The following is a 17,045-nucleotide window of genomic DNA, read 5'->3' on the forward strand; positions in this document are numbered from 1 at the left end:
TGTTCCTGGTTTAGTATCGTCTGTTTTCCCATCAGACCTAAGAAGGTAAGAACTTTCTGTCCCATCAGCACGTTCCCATGCACAGCGCAGTGCCAGGCTCTCAATAAATATTTATGGAATGAATATGTGAAAGGGAGGAGGAAAAAAAATGTCGATAGTCTCAGAAATGTTGGCAGATGGTGTCAAGTAGAAACAATGGCTCAAACAAGCTGAGAACTTTAAATGGTTCTAATAGGGCTCTTGTTAGGAGCAAAATGCGTGGGTGTACACACACACACACACACACACACACACACACACACTCCAAAGTAAAACAAAACCAGAGGGGAAAAGCAGTGGGATTTTGAAGCATGATGAAAATAAAGACACACTCAGGTTCCCTGCCAGCCTTTTTACTTCATTCCTCAGCCTTGAGGACCATGAGGCTGGAGATGGCAGCACCAGTGGACAGGTAACAGAATTCGTCATTCACAGTTCTCTTACTTTTACACATTTCTTTCCATGTAGGCCAGTGTTGCCAGCTCGTGCTAATCGGCCCATGGCACGGAGGGACCAGGCTGTAATTCACACATAACACACATGTGCACCTTTGTTTGGATAAGGCTCAGCCTAAAAACTGCCCAGCCTGCCTGGAGGGCTCTCAGTGCACGTGTGGCTACTCGCTTATGACAGCCACCGTGGTCGCCCCTGCCCTGCCCACTTCGTTGCTTTCCTTCTAAGAGGTCATCTCGATGCAAAGGTCATTTCAAATAAACTAATCCTCCAAGGCCGGGCAATGCGTCTCTCATCTTGACCACCGTGGTGCCGAGCACCTACTAGGTGCTTACTAAACGCTTGTTGCATCCCTACCTGAACCCCACCTTCTTCCAGTCTTTCAGAACACGCCCCACCTCCCATGTGAAGCTTTTTGCGATCCATTTTTGTCTTATTAACCCCACCCCCTAGTCGAAGGTCTTCTTAGCACAGGGTCTGTGGCTCTGCCCCTCAGCACCGAGCCTGGCGCCTGGCCCATCATGAGCTCGGCAAACGTCTACGCTGAGTGGAGGCCCTTTGAAGGGGGTGGGGCATGGCAGAGGCACCACTCAGGATGCTGGGTGCAAAGGCCCTGCTCCTGTGAACTCAGGGCAAAGTCGGCTGTTGCTTTCTGGAAAAGGAGGTCTCAGGAAGAAGCTTAAGGATGTTTGCTTCCACCCCCCGCTTTTGCCTCTGGAATATTCTGGAATGTCAGTTACATGTGATGGGAGACATGAGAGAGCCAAGTGGGTGGAGAGAGAAGCAGGAATCAGTGTCTGCAGAGGCAGCATCTGAATCACTTCAAGAGCCCCTCTGGGTAGAAGTCCAGACGATGCTTTAGCTGCTTTTTTTCCTGGACCACCTCAGGCAGCCATGACAACCCTCTCTCCGTGTACAAGGCCCAGCCCCTTCTCCAACTGCTGGGTTCTACCCATCAGCCAAGTTTGCTTCTTCGGGACCTCCCCCAGCCAGGTTTTGCTGTGGCTCCAACTTTTGAGGGTGTCCAGGGAGAGTGGGCTCAAGCATGTCTGGGTGACCCCAGGTGAAGTCCACGGGAGGTGGGTGTTGCCAGGCAAGCAACAGTGGGGACCTTGAAAGCATCTCCCTTCTCAAGGAGAGGTGGGCGACCATCTGGGCCTCGGCTGGGGCCCACGGAGGCAGTGCCGGCCTTTTCTCTCCAGCGATGCAGTTATCAGAACCAGGAGAGGGGAGCTGAATAAAGAGGAGCCGGAGAGAGACGGCCCCCTCCTCCCACCGCGGTTTCCAGGCGACACGCAGGCTGTCGTGGTCGCTGTCATACAAACCCTTTTCCCGTAAGACGGCAGGTCCCATGGGGAGAAGGGGTGAAGTGGAATATTTTATCAGCCGTGTACATATGTAACCAGAAACGGGGGGCGGAAAAGCAAAACCTCCTTTCCCTGAATAGGGGGAAGGGGGCGGGGGTGGAGCGGGCTGGCGGAGGCTTATCTCGAGGAGGTCAACAGCGAGAACATGCCTGCTACCGCGGTTTCCGCCCTCTGCCTTGTCACCGAGGAAAATGTCCGCGCAGAGGGCTCATGGGGGGACAAAGTTGAAAAGGCACCTTGCTTTTGTATTTAGAAATAAGAATCCGATATACATATCAAAGGTGAGAAAAAGGAAAAAAATAAAGGGAGCCAGGTTTCTTGTTGCCCCCGGCCCCTTTCCACTCGTGGTGTGGAGATAGGTTTTGCTCCCATGGGGATCAAGCCCTCAGTGCTGGCTTCTGGGGGTTCGAAGTTCCAAGTTCATTTGGCAGCACAGGCAGGTCAGTGAGGTGCTTGGAAACAGCAGGTCCGGCTTGCAGACCTCAGGGGTCTGAAGTGGCAGGAGATTGTCCAAGCACCGAGTGGCAGGTACAGTCTCTTCTGTTCCGCGAAAGGCAGCCGTCTTTCCCCTGCCCTGGTGGGCGCTATTATCCAACGAGCTAAAGAACAAGGTAAATACTAGTATTAATAATAATAATAATGATAATAATAATAAGAAGAATGTGAAACACTTGCTTTGCCCAAGATTTAACGTGAAAGGAACCAACCTTGCAAAGTCACCAGCCTACCTGCCCCGGGGAAGCGGCTTTGCAAGGTATGTCGTGAAGGAGACTGGAGTATCACTGCTGCCCAGTCTGTTGTGCTAGTTGGGGGAGTCTTAGGGGAGCAGGTAGACCCACAGGCTGTCTGGGAGGCAGGAGGGAGGCATTTTCCTGTGATCGCCCGTGTGCACATTTCCAAAGAACAGGGCACGGAAACGCTCAGATGCCAAGACCCCACAGCCTCCACCAGCTCCACCCAGATGCTCAGGGCTCCCGTCACAAGCCCATCCGAAAGTTTGTGAGATGATTCAAGTTCAGCAAAGAGGGATGGAGAAAGAGAGAAAGAGAGAGAAGAGTGAGAGAAAGAGAGAGGGAGAGAGAGAGGGGAGAAACGCAAGAACCCATCTGGGCAATGCATCACATTGAAATTGCCCCGCATTAAAAATTCACCAGCCAGTGAATTTTCAAGGGATTTGTAGTAATTAGATGACAAAATGCTGGCAAATCTCAGGCTTGCCAAAGATGTTACTCAGGGGTCAAAGACTCGACACTTTCGGCTGGGTAATTTGTAAGTGTCAATCACTCGCAGCCATCAGAGAGAAGGGAGCGATCTAAGGGCTGAATTCTAACTAAGTCCAGGCACAGACTTCAGCCCTCCGTCTGCCAGCAAAACCCCAGACCCCAGCCGCTCCACTCGGGCACAGACAGACAGCGGCTGGGCCCCGCCTGGGGCTTGAAGCCATGCAGGCCGACCTGTTTCCCACTTCTTGTTTGCTTTTATTCTGTTAGGAAAGCAGTGGTTTGCAAAGTCCGACGCCCCTCCTCGGTGGAGGAGGAGAAAATTTCCGGCCACCACTGAAGGGCAAAATGGGGCATTTGTGCAAGGGAATGGTTTCAGTGTCTCCACACCCAGCCCCGGGGCCTCTGTCTTCTCCTCTGTCAAGTGGGGATAAGACTCACCTTGCAGGGTTCTTCCGATGGAAGAAGGGAAAACCCCACTCTCTCCTTACCTAACAGATGCCTCGCTCAATATCTAAACACCATTGTCCTGGGCACTGTTCTGAGCTCTGAGGACTCAGCAGTGACCAAGATAACTCACGGGCCCTCGTGGAACCTTCTAATTGGAAGAGGAAGAACGAAGGACAAATAGAAAGCACGTCAGAGGGTGGCAAGGGCTAGGAAGAAAATGAAGAGTCGACTTCGTACACGGTGGAAGAGAACGCCTCCCCAGTGAGGCCACATCTGAGCAGAGGCCTGGACAGCAAGGGGCACGGAGGCTCAAGAGAGAAACCCACAAGGAGAAGCCACGAGGTCCGGCTTGGACGATTCTGTTACAAGAATGATCATGGGACTGGGGACTGTTGGGCAAAGGCGGGTGGGGTATGGTGGGGCTTCCCCACCCCCAAAGCTTTTGATGCTTTGAGGCCCCACAAAGCTGGATTTGGTGCAGCCCTGCCTGGACGGCCCCGGTCAGATCTGCTCCCAGGGTCCTGGCGGGGAAAGCAAGCACCTGGAGATGCCCATATGCGGCACCTGGCCCTGCCTGTGGGCCTGGCCGACCCCTGAGAGACGATCTCATCCCAGCTGCTCACGCTGATTGAAAGCAAGTTATAAAAGGGACCAGTGAGCCCGAAGGTAAAATGATGCTGTCAGAACTGCACAGCCCGGCACTGCCTGGAGCCCGGACAGGAGACGGTTTCTGAGATGATGGGGGCCGTGGGGCCTCTCTCTCTCACTGCTCCCACCATCAGGGTATTTTCTGGTAAGGGTAGTGGCTTTGAAGTCAGACAGACCCCGGGCCCTGTAGCTGGGCTCTGCTGTTTCTGAGCGGTGTCACCCCGGGTAAGCCACTACACGGCTCTGAGCCTCAGTTTCTACATCTGGAAAATGGGCATATGAGCCCCACTCACACGGTTATGGACAGGCAGTATTCATGCGAATATGGGTCAGGGGAGGGTCTCAACAGGAGCACTTCTAACTCTTAACACAGCCTGATAAACGAGAGATGACCAGACCCTGGCTGGCCACTGGAGTATCCCAATCAGAATTCTGCGGCTGAACCACACTTTAGGGGGAATAAACCTCTCCTAGGTTTAGGGTTGTCAAACCTCTGCTTTAAAAGACAAGGAGCTGGAACAGGGTCTCTTTTGTACAGTTCGTTGCCCAGTTTGCAAAATAAATGTGCTAAGTGGAATCTATGTGCTGGAAATATTTACATGTTTGGTGAACACTCATGCTGGGTCCCGGGAAGGACCGGGGCTGGTATTTGTAAACCACTTTCTCCCCGGAGCTCTTCCTGGTGGTTTCAGTTGTTGCTGGTGGGGGCAGCGGCCAGCATTGGGTGTATTTATTCCCTCACCCGCCTCCTTCCCTGAACCCGGGTCTCCATCCCAGCGAGCCTTCGCTGTAGGTTTAACTGGGCTGTGAAACTGCTCAAGGGGAAAATGAGAAACTACCCGGTGTCTCCGGGGAGACAGTGGGCTGAGCCTCCTGAGCGCCGATGGCCAACCCTTACCACCCCACGGAGGGTGGGGTGGGGGCAGAGGGGCGCAGAGAGGACTGGGAGCCCTCAGACGGAGGCAAGCGCCCTGCGTGCCCACCGAACCCTCGCTCGCCTCCCTATGTCTCCGAGGCACAGGGCCCACTTGAGATGCAAATAAAAATTAGCAGCAGCTGCGGGTTGGCTACGTCTCCCCCCCACCCACGGTCCCTAGTGAATATCGCCTGTCTTTGCAGTTTAGATTGGGGGATTTGGAGCGGCCCCCGCATCTGTTTAAGAATTGATGGGACTGTGGATAGCAATGCAATAAACCAATAATCACCATCACAGGCCGTTTATTGAGCACTTACTATGCTGAGGCCCCTGGCCAGTTCATCTCGGTTCGTCCTCATAAGGACCCAGTGACATGGGCAGCATGACTGTCACTTTGTCAGGTCGTCCCCTCCACTTCCGGTGCCCTGTCCTTGCTCTACCTTCCAGCCCTTCGCCTGATAGTACGTCACATTTATGTCATGGATGAATGCAGGCCTGTTTGTGAAGATACACCTCCCTCCATGGGTCAGAGGCTGAAGCTTTGAAAAACTACCTGTTTTTGTCCTGTATCAGGAAAAGAGCTGGCGTGGCGGGGAGGGTGCCTGGAGGACACGGAGTACGTGCCCTGGCTGCTGTGTGGACCAGCAGAGGTGGTGGCTTGTGCTGGGGACACAGCCTTCAGAAGGCTAAGCTACAGACAACCACGTGACCCATGGCTTTCCTGTCCATTCACACACATCACAGACACACACTCATGCCCCATCAGAGCTGGGCATCTGGTCTGTGCTCCCAGGACGTCCCCCCACCTCAGTATTGTCCATGTGCTCCCCACCCAGCCTGTGGGCTCTGAGGGGCAGGGGCTGTGCCTGCTCTCCTCCCCACAGACCCCAGGGCCCGGTGCGGGGAAGGTTCTAGTCAGTGCTCTGCTCAGCGAACAAAAGCACCGGGCTTCCTCTCATGGGCCTTGGCTGGTGGTCTGGGGCTCGGGGTTGAAAGTCAGAAGGACCTGGCAGGGACCCCACGCCAGCCTCTTCTGAGCTCGGTGACTCTGGGGAAGTCCCCCGCTGAGCCTGGAGTCCGGCCCTGAGCCTCAGTTTCCTCAACTGCAAGGTGAGGGGAAAAGGGCAGCACCCATGGGTCACAGGGTGGTGGTGAGGATTCAGTGATTGATCATTTGACTTAATTTTGTCATTGAATTCTGAGAGCTTAGAACTTAAATCTCAAAGAAAGATGGATGGCTGAGCCATGAGGACTCAGATGAAGGCTCAGTCAGAGACGTACCTGGAGGGCTGCACAGGCTCGCACCATCACAGGAACAGGTGCGAGGGTGGCCTCGAGCCCTCCCCTGGGGCTCAAAGAGCAGGGCTGCATTTCCACATTTGAAAGACAATGGGCAGAGGCAGACCAGGCTGGCACGGGGGTACAGTGCCGTGGTGAAGAGCCCAGGCTGCAGTCAGCTGCCTGGTTTCAACCCTGGCTCAATCCCTGAGCTGTGTGGTCTTGGGCAAGGCACCTAACCTCTCTGGGTTTCTGCTTCCTCCCTGGAGACGAGGAGGGCGACAATGGCGCCCATCTCGCGAGGTGGTGAAGGATTAAAAAAGTTAGTCCACGGTGAGGGCAGTGATGACGACGGTCACTTATGAGGATGGTGGATGAACCAGGGCTAGAATGGGGGAGTCCGAGGGAAGTGACCCTTACCCAGTGCCCACGGTGTGTCAGGGGGCTTTACAGTCCACAGGTGGGGCTGTGGCTCAGAGAGGTGCAGCGTCTGGCCCGAGTCACACAGCTGCGTGATCACCTGCTCAGTGAATCCTCTGAGGTGGGTGTTCCGGTCACCCCTCATTTTACAGAAGAGGACACTGAGGCACAGAAACGCAATTTGGTTCTGCGAATCGCAGAGCTTGCGTTAAGTCGTAGAGCTGGCTTGTTCCCGCCCAGATGTCAGTAATTCAGATACCCTGACCTCGGGGAGGATGCGAGCTCAGCTCCTACAGTACGTGCCTTTGGCTCAGCGTTCCACCCTCGACCCTCAGGACCGGGTCTTCCTCCCTTGGTGATGAGGGTCTGCCCCAGGTAACCCATCTCTCCTGGGGTCTCGGGGTGGACCCCACAACCGTGGTCAGGAGCCCAGAGAGAGGCTAAGCTGGCTCTCAGCCGGGGTGGAGAGGAGCTTGCAGGGGTCCCGGGGCCGAGCCTGCTCCCAGCCCCCCTAGGGTGCTGGCCACTGCCTGCAAGGGGACCCCCGCTCCCCAAGCTGTCTGCGTCCCCTCAGGGCCACCCTGCTGTCTGCAGCGCTGCTGTCAGATATTCCAATTCCGGTCACATCGTGCCCACACCTGCCCGCCGCCGCACATCACTGCCATTCTCCATCCCCGGACCCAGTTTGGGGTGAAAGCCTTGCTTATTAGTCAATCTGGATCCCACTTACTGTGAATTACCAGGCCTGATTGATATTCATGAGTGGATAGAGGTGAAACCTCAGTCAGCTGCCACGTGACTCCCTGCCTGGGTTGTGGGGGGGCTGGGGGGAAGCACCGGGGAGGCTGCTATGAGGACGCAGGGACCTGAGCAGCCCTGACATGCAGCGGTGGCCCCCCAGATGGGGACACACAGCGCCCTGGGAGCAGCCCCTGGCTGACTGTGGTCCATTCTCAGCGGCGGCCAAGACCAGGAGGTGCGAGGAGGGCTTTCCAGTCTGGATGGGTGACGGGGAGGGCTTGGGGTGAAGGACACCAGCAGCCAGGCTCGGCCCCCAAGGTCCCACCGTGCCCCCTTTGCACAGGCCACTCCTCCCGCCCCAGCCTCCTCTCCCCTTTCGCTTAGCTGCCTCCGGCTCCCCTTACAGCTGGGAAATCACGTCTTAGAGACACCTTCCCAGCACCCCATGAAAGTCGGGCCCCCACCACTGCTCTCAAGATGCTCTGTGCCGTCTCTGCTCACACACAGGGGTATCGCGGCTCATAATCCCACTTTTGGTGTTTGGGACGGAGCTCCACGGGGGCTGAGGCCTGGACCCCCGGCTCACCATGCTGTGCGGAGCACAGGGCGGCATTCAGTCAAGCTCGGGCCAGGCCCTGGGCTGCGGCTCGGCGTTCATGTCCTGCTGGCCTGTAACCCTCCTGAGAGGGACGGTCTCTTCCCTGTTTTAGAGGAAGCAGACATTCGAATCCGGAAAGCAGAATCGAGGCTGGGGTGAGTCTCAGGCCAGTGCGTCTCGGTTCAAGGGCAGAGCTTAACCTCTCACCCCCGAGAGCTTGGGTTTCTGGGAAGTACCCTTGTCTTGAGGGTCCGGTGGCTTTTGCTCCCAACGCTGAAACTCCCAGGCAAGATGTGGAGTTACTTTTTTTTCCCTCACCCCCCAGGAATGAGGCCGCACCACCTGGGTGGCGAGAAAGGCTCAGAGAGAGAGGAGAGGAAACAGGGTGCAGAGAAAATGCCGCCAAATCCCCAACCCTGGTTTCCGAATTCAAACCTTTCCCAGGGAAAAGGGGATTTGAACACACCAAGTCCTGGGAAGCAGCATGAACTGGATTTGGCTGTTGAAGAAGCCGGGGCACCTTTTAAAGGCAGCGTTGGAGAGAACAGGCACAGAGCCTTCCAGGAGGAGGGAATTAAGTGATGGCCCCGTCACACCTGGCGGCTTGATGGGTGCCACCTGGGCTCACCTGCCTGGCTAGAATTTTCCTGGATTTGGCTATGAGGGGGCTCTCTGGATTTCCTGTTCCTCTGGGGACGGCTGGGACTCCAGCCAGTAGTTAGTGGGTGCCTTCCACGTGTGGGCACTCTTATGAACGAGACCGGTTCCTGACCTCAAAGGGGTTCTAGTTGGTGACAAGAGGGACAGGGAGGGCGTGCGGGTCTTGGGTGGCCAGCGGGACTGCTCAGAGGAAGTGGCATGAGACCTGAAGGACGGGCGGTGGGTAACCAGGGGGAAGGGGCAGAGGACATGGGAGAGGAAGGTGTCCCAATAATCTAGGCGACAGGTGGGGGCTGGCGCTAAGATGGTGCCCACGGAGGGGCACGGGTGCAAGGCATGTTGAAGAGGTGTGTGGGACATCTGACGGCATTCACGGCCCCATTCTTTACCCCCTTCCAGCCTACATCCATGCCTTTTGGTGATCCCCTCCCTCGCAGACTTTGGGCTCTGCCACGTGACTTGCTTTTGGCCAGTGGGGCAGGTAGCAGACACATCTTTCTGTGAAAGCAAAGGGACCCACACGCTTCTTTGGGGTTTTCCACTGACAACTACTGCTTGGGTCTCAGGCAGTGGGCCTTCAACTCTTCTTGGGTTAAGAATCCATGGAAGTAATTCGAAGACCTGTGAACGATGCTCACGTGGGGTTAAGTTCTAAAGTTAGCTGGAAAGGTGGAAATTAGGGACGGTCAAACCGACCTTGAAAATGTCCCAGGAAAGCCCCAGGCAGCAGCCTGACTCCATCCGTGGCAGAGGCTGCTAGCGGTTCCTACACTTGCTCTCCTGACGCACAAGGATCTCCATATTTTATATATTTTTTATTTTTATTTATTAAAAAAAACCCTTTTTAAAAAATTATTAGTTTCAGGTGGGGGACCTCCATATTTTAGAGGGGCAGACGAGCTCCCAGCATCTTTCTAAGGTAGGTCTGACCATGTGACTCTGTTCTGGCTGAGGGCTGTGCACAGACGTGAGACCATCCAGGCTGCGTCCTTGCCGGAAAGGCTCTCTCCTTGTCCTCCCCCTCCTACTGGCTGGGTCCTGGCACAGTAGGGGACCATCCTGGGCGGTGTGATGAGAGCCATGGAGGTGACAAAGCAACAGTTCAGAGGGAGCTAGGTCCTTGCCACTGTGTAGCGCCCCTCGGGCTGGGCCTGCCTACCTCCCGACTGTCACGTGAGAAGAATCAACCTCTTACTTCACTTAAAGTACCGGTATTTGGGTCTGTCACAGCAGCGGAAACATAGTCTCCCTGATACACTATGTCTGCAAGGCCGACGCAGCCGGCTGTCCCCTAGCTTTGGAGCAGGCTGCTGTTCTTTCAAATAAAGAAGCTGGCTTGCACTTCGGGGTCCACAAACTCTCTCATCGCTCGAAACTGTTACGTGAGACACTTAAGACTATGAGAGCTGGGCCACTGTGAACCCAAGAAGAGAAATACTAGAAGTGGAGTGGGGTTAAGGGTTCTGGCCTCAACCCACTCAGCCCCTAATCCCAGCTCCTCTGGGAAACAGCCTGAGAACCCTGAATGGAACCAGCGTTTCCGGCGACGTCCTGGGTGGCCCACCGCTACCACGCTGCTTCCTTTCCCCACATAGCTGAGGGCAAGGAGAGGATGGCTTCGGCTGTGGTGCCGTGGCCAGTGGAGATTAGAGAAGGGGCCTGCCCTCTTCTGGTACCTTCCTGGACTAGACGCCACGGAGCACACTTCACCCTGCGAGCCTGTTTCCTCACCTGTGCCGTGAGGGTGACAGTCTCTGCCTTGTGACTCAGCCGAGACGCAGCTGAGCTCGTGACTGGGAGCGCTCTGTAAACGGCCGGGTGACACGATGACATATGAGGTGGCAGTGCTATCGCCTGGAATCTTTTTGGGGACCGGGAGAAGGGCGGGCTCCTGACAGTTCCCTGGGAAGGCGGGAGCAGCTGCCATCCGGAAATCTGCACAACAGAAACATGTCTGCTGTTGGCCTGCACCCAAGGATGGGGCGCTGCGGCCCCAGTGGGTCGTTTTCATGAAAGCTGCAATTAAGGGGAAGTGGGGTTTATTAAGGAAGCTGGAGGGGACGCGGCCCCGGCTCCTGGCGATGCTCTAATTGGATGGCGGGGCCCCTTGAATTCTGCCGCTGAGCCAGGTCCTGGGTTTGGGGCTTGGGCTGGGTCACTCCGGGCTGGGCTGCTGGGTGGTGGGTGATGGGGGTGCCTCCTGGGGGGCTGGGGGACGCTCCTCTACATTGCAGGGGGAGGGGAGAGGGGTAACGACAGCGAACGCCAGTGTAGTGCTCGCCAAGCGCTCATTTCATCCTCACATCCCCAGTGAGTCCGTACAGCTGGTGTTCTCGGTTCACAGGTGAGGACACTGAGGCTCAGAGGTCAAGGAGGGGTGCACTGCCTGCTCCCCCTCTTCCCTGAGCACACGCGGCATGCTCCCACCCCAGGGGCCTTGCTCCTGATGACCCTACACACCCATTCCTTCCCGCTCTGCTGTCACGCCACCTCTTCAGGGAGGCCCTGTCGGCCCTTCCGACACCCTGTACAGAAAGCAGCCTCGGTAGCACTAGAGAAAATGATGTCTGCTGGCAGTCTGTCGGCCCACATCCTACGGTGAGCTCCTCGAGGCTCGGAAGTGTTGTTCCCAGCACCCGGGGCCGGGCCTGGTGCACCGCAGGCTGCGCACACATCTGTTGGACGCGTGCGCCAATGTGTTTTAGGTTTAAACTTCTCCTGGGGCTCTGTGGTTCTGCCAGGTCCCTGAGGCCGAGGCCAAGGACTCAGCCCTTGGGAGCCGACTGTCCTTGAGGGAGTATCGGGGCCTCCCCATCACCTCCACTCTCCACCATGGAGCCCTAAAATGCCAGGGCAACGCCTGGCTCTGTCCACAGCCATACTGAGCTGTAACACTCACTCGGGGATTGATGGCATGTGAAGATGTTCAAAAATAAATAAGAGAGCACATTAGGGGTTTATAGCAAGTCAGTACTGGATAGGAAAAGCTTCATTAGGGGAAAAAAGACTGGACGCTTTTCATTCGAGCTGCCTTGAGGTTAGAGTTCGAGTTCCAGCACACACCAGGCCTTCCCTCCTCAGCCCACCTTGCAGGGACGAGGACAGGAGGGTGTGCGCTAACTGCTCCACACAAGGCCAGGCTCTCCTGCACCACGGCTGCCCCGGACAGGAGGAGACTGCAAGGATGGGAACGCGGGCTTCCTGCTACATGGAGCTGGGCGCCAGCCCTGTTTGCGGTGTCATCTGGGGAACGTCGCCTGCCTCTAAGAGGCTCCATGTTTATATTCCGCCAACTCCCCTCCCACAGCTGCTGGGAGGATGAAGTGGGAATGTTCATCCCTTCATCAAATACTCTCAGGCACCTCCTTCCTGGCCACCAGGCAAGGGGCGCGGTGTGCGCCCCTGCCTTCCTGGGGCGCAGAACCCAGGGGGAGGACAGACGTGAAACTGCACCTCAGACAACCGTTCAGAGCAGGGACAGGTACCAAGGAGCAGTGCAGGGGTCACGCGGGCACCTGACGGGGCCTGGGCTTGTCCGTCCAGGGCTTGGAAAAGTCATCTGTGGGAAGGGGTCTATTTCAAAGGCGGGGCGGCGTGGGAGGACCCATTAATATTAAGCAAGTGGTCTCTCAGTCTTTCAGTACTGACGCTGCTGAAAAAAACGACCACATATTCTCAGTGACGCTCAGCAAGAGAAGCGGGTGGAGGAGAGAACCCACGTGGCGTTTCCACGGGACGGGAGACCGTGTTCCATTTCTGTCAGGTGAACCAAAGGGTTCAAGCCGTTTTCATTAAAATTTAAATTTCAGCAGGCGCTCTCTCTCTCCCTTCGCTGTCCTTTGAACGTTTGACTGGCAACCATTTCATATTTCAATCTCGGCAGAACAAATTGAATTAGATGTTGAAACCAAACTCGGCTCCGCTCACCACAGCCTGCACACGCGGCTTGCACTAATCCTTTCCTGGGTGCTGCAGAGCACAGACGGGCCCTGCGAGGGCCGGCCCGGCCACAGGAGACGAAACGGCCCACGGAGGCGGTAAAGGGAGAGGAGAAACAGGCGGGCAGTCTTGTGCCTGACGCGTGGGTGCCCGAGTCGGGCAGACAGAACCCCGTGTGGATCCAGCGTTTCTGCGCTTGGATTCCTGGCGCCCAGCACAGTGCCTCCCACGCAGGGGCCCCTACGAAGTATTTGGTGAATGAAAGCGAATGAATGGGGTGAGGGTTAGCGGGTGGCTCTGAGGACTCGCTCCGCCGGCCTCTGCCTCTGGCCGGTGCTGTTTCTGTGTCTCCTTCCCGAGAAGCCGCAGGGTGCCTGGTGCTTCCCTGCGTCAAGGCGCTTCTGAGGGGATCTGGTTCACTAGGGTCTCTTGTTCCTGCACTCCAGCCCCTGCTCCCCGTGCAGACCGGCGGAGGGTGCCAGCTCTGGTTTCCCAGGAGGAGGGCAGCAGACCTCCAGGCCTGGCCCGGCCACCACTGCACAGCCGGTATCACTCCGCGGCTGTGGGCCTTTGCCGGTGGGGCACCGCTGAGCACCTGTCGTTAGGCTGCGTAAGTCTGGCCTGGGCTAGAAGCGCTGACCCGGGGCCCGGGCCTGGCTTGCAGACCACTGTGGCGCTGGCATCCTGCCTGCGGTGACCCCGAGACGGAAAGGGTTAGGTACAAACTCGGCAACACTGGGGAAAGGGCGTGCGTGTTTCCCAACTCTGCACCGTGGCAACCACCGGCCGACCCTGGGGCTGGCCTTGGGTTTGTGCAAGGGCTGGCCGGGTCCACGGTGTGATGCTCGGCCTGCTCTGGGCCTGGTGGGCAGACGGCACCCGCTCCAGGCCACCTTCCTGGATACACGGACTGCCTTCCACCATGACCCACCTCCTGGCGACTCCCAGTGCTGCCCTGTGCCTCCGATGTGGGCCCAGCAGGCCTATTAGACACAGGCTGGGGTCTGACTTCTTTGGGCATTCACTGGATGAAGCCCCACAAGCTTTCCTCTTTGTCAAATAATAATAATAATAATAATAATAATAATAATAATAATAAATGACAGCTACCATTTATTTAGTGTTCATTTGGCACGGAACAGTCTGCTGAGTGCTTTCCATCCATAATCTTCTAAAAAAAAAAATCCCATGAGGCAGGAATGCTTCCTGTACCCATTTTAAAGATGTGGAAATCGAGGCAGGAGATGCTGGCACCCACACGGCAGGTCACACAGACAGGGGCGGGTGGAGCTGAGATCCCAACCCCGGCCTTCCTGGACTCCGGGCCTGTGCCTCGCGCTCTCCCCCCGCACCCCTCCCGCTGCAGTGCACTCACTGGCCCTCGTCTCTGCCCGCATCTGCCCACCTGTGCCCTCCTGCAGGCTGACCGCACGTCCTCCTCGCCCATCCAGGGTGTCTGTGGAGCACTCTCGCCTGCCGGGCCCAGGGGCTCAGCTGCCTCTGCTCCTCCCCGAAGGCTGGCCCCTCGCTCTGGACACTGTCCCACCCTTCAGAGCTCCTCATGCGCTGGGCTCACCCCCAGACCACCAGGCTTCAGCAATTCCTTGGGGTCTCCACCTGCTCAGCCTTCTGGGGCCCCACGCGCACAAACCAAACTCCCGCCTCCCAACTCTGCTTCCCTCTGTCCCTCCATGAGGCCGCTGTGGGGCCCCTTCCTGCCACCCCGGGTAGCAGGCCTCACTGTACCTGTCGGGCAGTTCCACGGAAGGGGTTTCAGGCAGAGTTTGCTACAAAGGAGACGGAAGACCTGGGAGCCAGACACCAGTGGGCGACAGCACCCCCAGGGCCTCTGGGAGGCGGTGGTGTTACCGGGTCCAGGGCTGGACCCCCACGCAGGACAGAGGGAGGCGGAGGAATGCCCTGGCTTCTCTATTCTCCAGCCCCAGACACCCGCTGGTGCCCACCCCTGGCCAAACCAGACCGAACGCCTGTTGGCGAGGACCCTGGGCACTAGACCTATCGGGGTCAGAGCAGGTGGTGGGGAGTGGCCAGGCGGCACACAGGTGGGGTTCCAGCCTGCCCCAGCTCTCCTCCTGCCAGCCAAGCCCTGCGCCTGAACCTGAGCGCTCACAGGTCAGGTGCAAGGGTCCCCGATGAGCCGTGGCCCACGGGCTCTCGGCACCACGCCCCTCCCTGGGAGTCTGCTCCGGTCCTGGCGCCAGCCTGTTCTCTTCCTAGCTCTGTCCTGACCATTTGGAGTGGCAGACCCCTCTGCGAAGTGGATGAGCCCGTCTCCTGCCCCCGCGCAAGCCTACACAGGGGTCAGGGGCCCCCGTCCCCAGGGTGGTACTCTGTCCTCAGCCGTTCCCTCTGTGCTTTATTACCGGAATTTCTCTCCCAGATCTGGTTGCTTGGACCACAGATGTCCCATCATCACTTCAAACGCAACTGAAGTGCCCTCCCGAAAGCTCTCCCATCTTGCCCACCTCTCTGGTGACAACAGTGACTATCTATCACCCAGAGTCCCCCAGTTCACCCTGTACACACTGGATGGGTGCATTTCTCCTAAACTGCTTTCGTGTGGCCCCTTGCCCCCAAAGGGGAAGAGACGGGCGCCTCCTATGGGCCAGGCCCAGCAATGACCTAGTTTTACTTCATTATTGCCTTGCTCTCTTTTCCTTTAATAATAAGAACCATAATAACAGTGACGATTCTAATAACAGAAATGACAGTAGCCACACTTGGCTCTTCTCCCACCCCGGTCCCCACCCTCACGTCCCTGTCTCAGATGTTCTTGTCCCTGTTCCTTTCAGTCACAGCACTTAGTGCAGGGGACAGCTTGCAGTTTGAACAAGTGACTGTGTAATTCTGAGTCCTGTCCCTTTCCCTTTCAAAAGGACTTCTGCTTTAAACAGTTAGGAACGACTAAAGCTGCGTGTTTAACCAGAAGAACCCACATGCCCCTACAACACAGCAGTGGGAGGGGACAGGGTGGACCCCAGCCCTGTCATCTTGGGAGCCTGGTCACCTGAGGATCTGGCCTGGGGAGGTTCGACACTGACCCTATCGCCCAGTCCTGCCCAGACGGCTGTGGTCACCTGATGTCTGTGGTGGGACACCCACAGCTGTAAAAGCTGGGGTGAGCCACTCTGGGAGTGTGTCTTTTGCTTCTGTTCTTAGCGATGAGCCAGGACTGATAAGGACACGCCTGCTCCACAGGGACCTGGGAGGAGGCTAAGCCTCGAGGGGCAGCCAGCGCCGTGGAGCCTGGCTTGGCTCCCAGGCCACTCTGCAAACTGGATGGAGGCTGGAACCTCCCAAAATGCACAGACCGAGTTTTACGCACGAAGATAGGCGATTCCTGGACTCTCACTCGGAGCCCCATCCAGAGGCCCAAATTCAGAAGTAAACAAAAGTCCCGATATGCAATGACTGATTTACTCCAAGCACCATCTCTGACGTAGGCACAATATCACCCCCAATTTATGGAAGAGAAGCTGAGGGTCAGAGGGGACCGTGCTGGTCCGAGGTTCCATAGCTGGGCATGGCTAGGCCCGGAGTCAGACCCGGGTCACAGGGGCTGTGGCGCTTTCTTCGCCACCATCCTGCCTCCTGGTGTGTGCTGGACACAGCCCTCCCTGTCAGGGGCCGTACCTCCAGGCTGGGGCAGGTGTGTGCACGCAGGGGCCCCAAGCCTGGGACAGGCCTTGGGACATGGCTTGCCGGGGCTGGGAACCTGGACGCATTTCACAGGGCCCCCAGCCCGTGAACACAGGGCGTACGCCATTACTGACACAGCTGAGCTCAACCAGTGAGACCGGCGTCCGGGCTGGGGACTGGGGGCTTTGCGAGCAGCTCAGAGGCTTCCCAGTCCCGAGGTCAGCAGGGCCGGTTTTGTCACCAGGGCTTGCGGTCCCAGGTGACGAGGATGGGGCAGGACAGAGGCCCGGTCCCAAGCTGTGGGCAGGTCCTTGGACAGACGTGGGTGGGAACTCCAGCTCAGCAGCCCTGGGGGGAGAGCAGGAATGGAAGCTTCTGGAGCCTGTCTCACATGCCCAGCACCGTGGATTCCTGCTGCATTTCCTTTCTCACCCAAGGCCTATGAGGCGGGAACTAGTTAGTGGGGAGGCCGGGCGCAGGGAGCTTTGGTAAGGAGGCTGGGGTGCGCAGCCTGAGCTGAGTGGAGCAGACAGCGTCGCTCCGGGGGGGAGGGGGGGGGCTATACTGCTCCCAGGTCTGGGGCAGCGAGCTACGAGGGTCCCGTTCCCACGTGCTGTGTACCCTGGAGCAAACACGGAATCCTTCCGTACCCCGAC

General features: G+C 57.3%; 1 protein-coding gene across 2 annotated transcripts in view; it reads right to left on the reverse strand.

The window, feature by feature from the left end:
• Positions 1-363: 363 nt before the first annotated feature.
• The window catches only part of RBM19 (RNA binding motif protein 19), a 133,807-nt gene continuing 117,125 nt past the window's right edge, over positions 364-17,045 (reverse strand). Inside the window, exon 25 of one of the 2 annotated variants that reach the window (XM_019641657.1) lies at positions 364-2,458. The gene's annotated coding sequence lies outside the window, so the exon portion shown is untranslated. Of the gene's footprint in view, positions 2,459-15,507; positions 16,738-17,045 lie in introns of those variants that run through there. The other variant, XM_019641656.1, reaches the window with a different exon arrangement.

Source organism: Hipposideros armiger, unplaced genomic scaffold, assembly GCF_001890085.2.
Source record: "Hipposideros armiger isolate ML-2016 unplaced genomic scaffold, ASM189008v1 scaffold_62, whole genome shotgun sequence".
Classification (NCBI taxonomy): domain Eukaryota; kingdom Metazoa; phylum Chordata; class Mammalia; order Chiroptera; family Hipposideridae; genus Hipposideros; species Hipposideros armiger.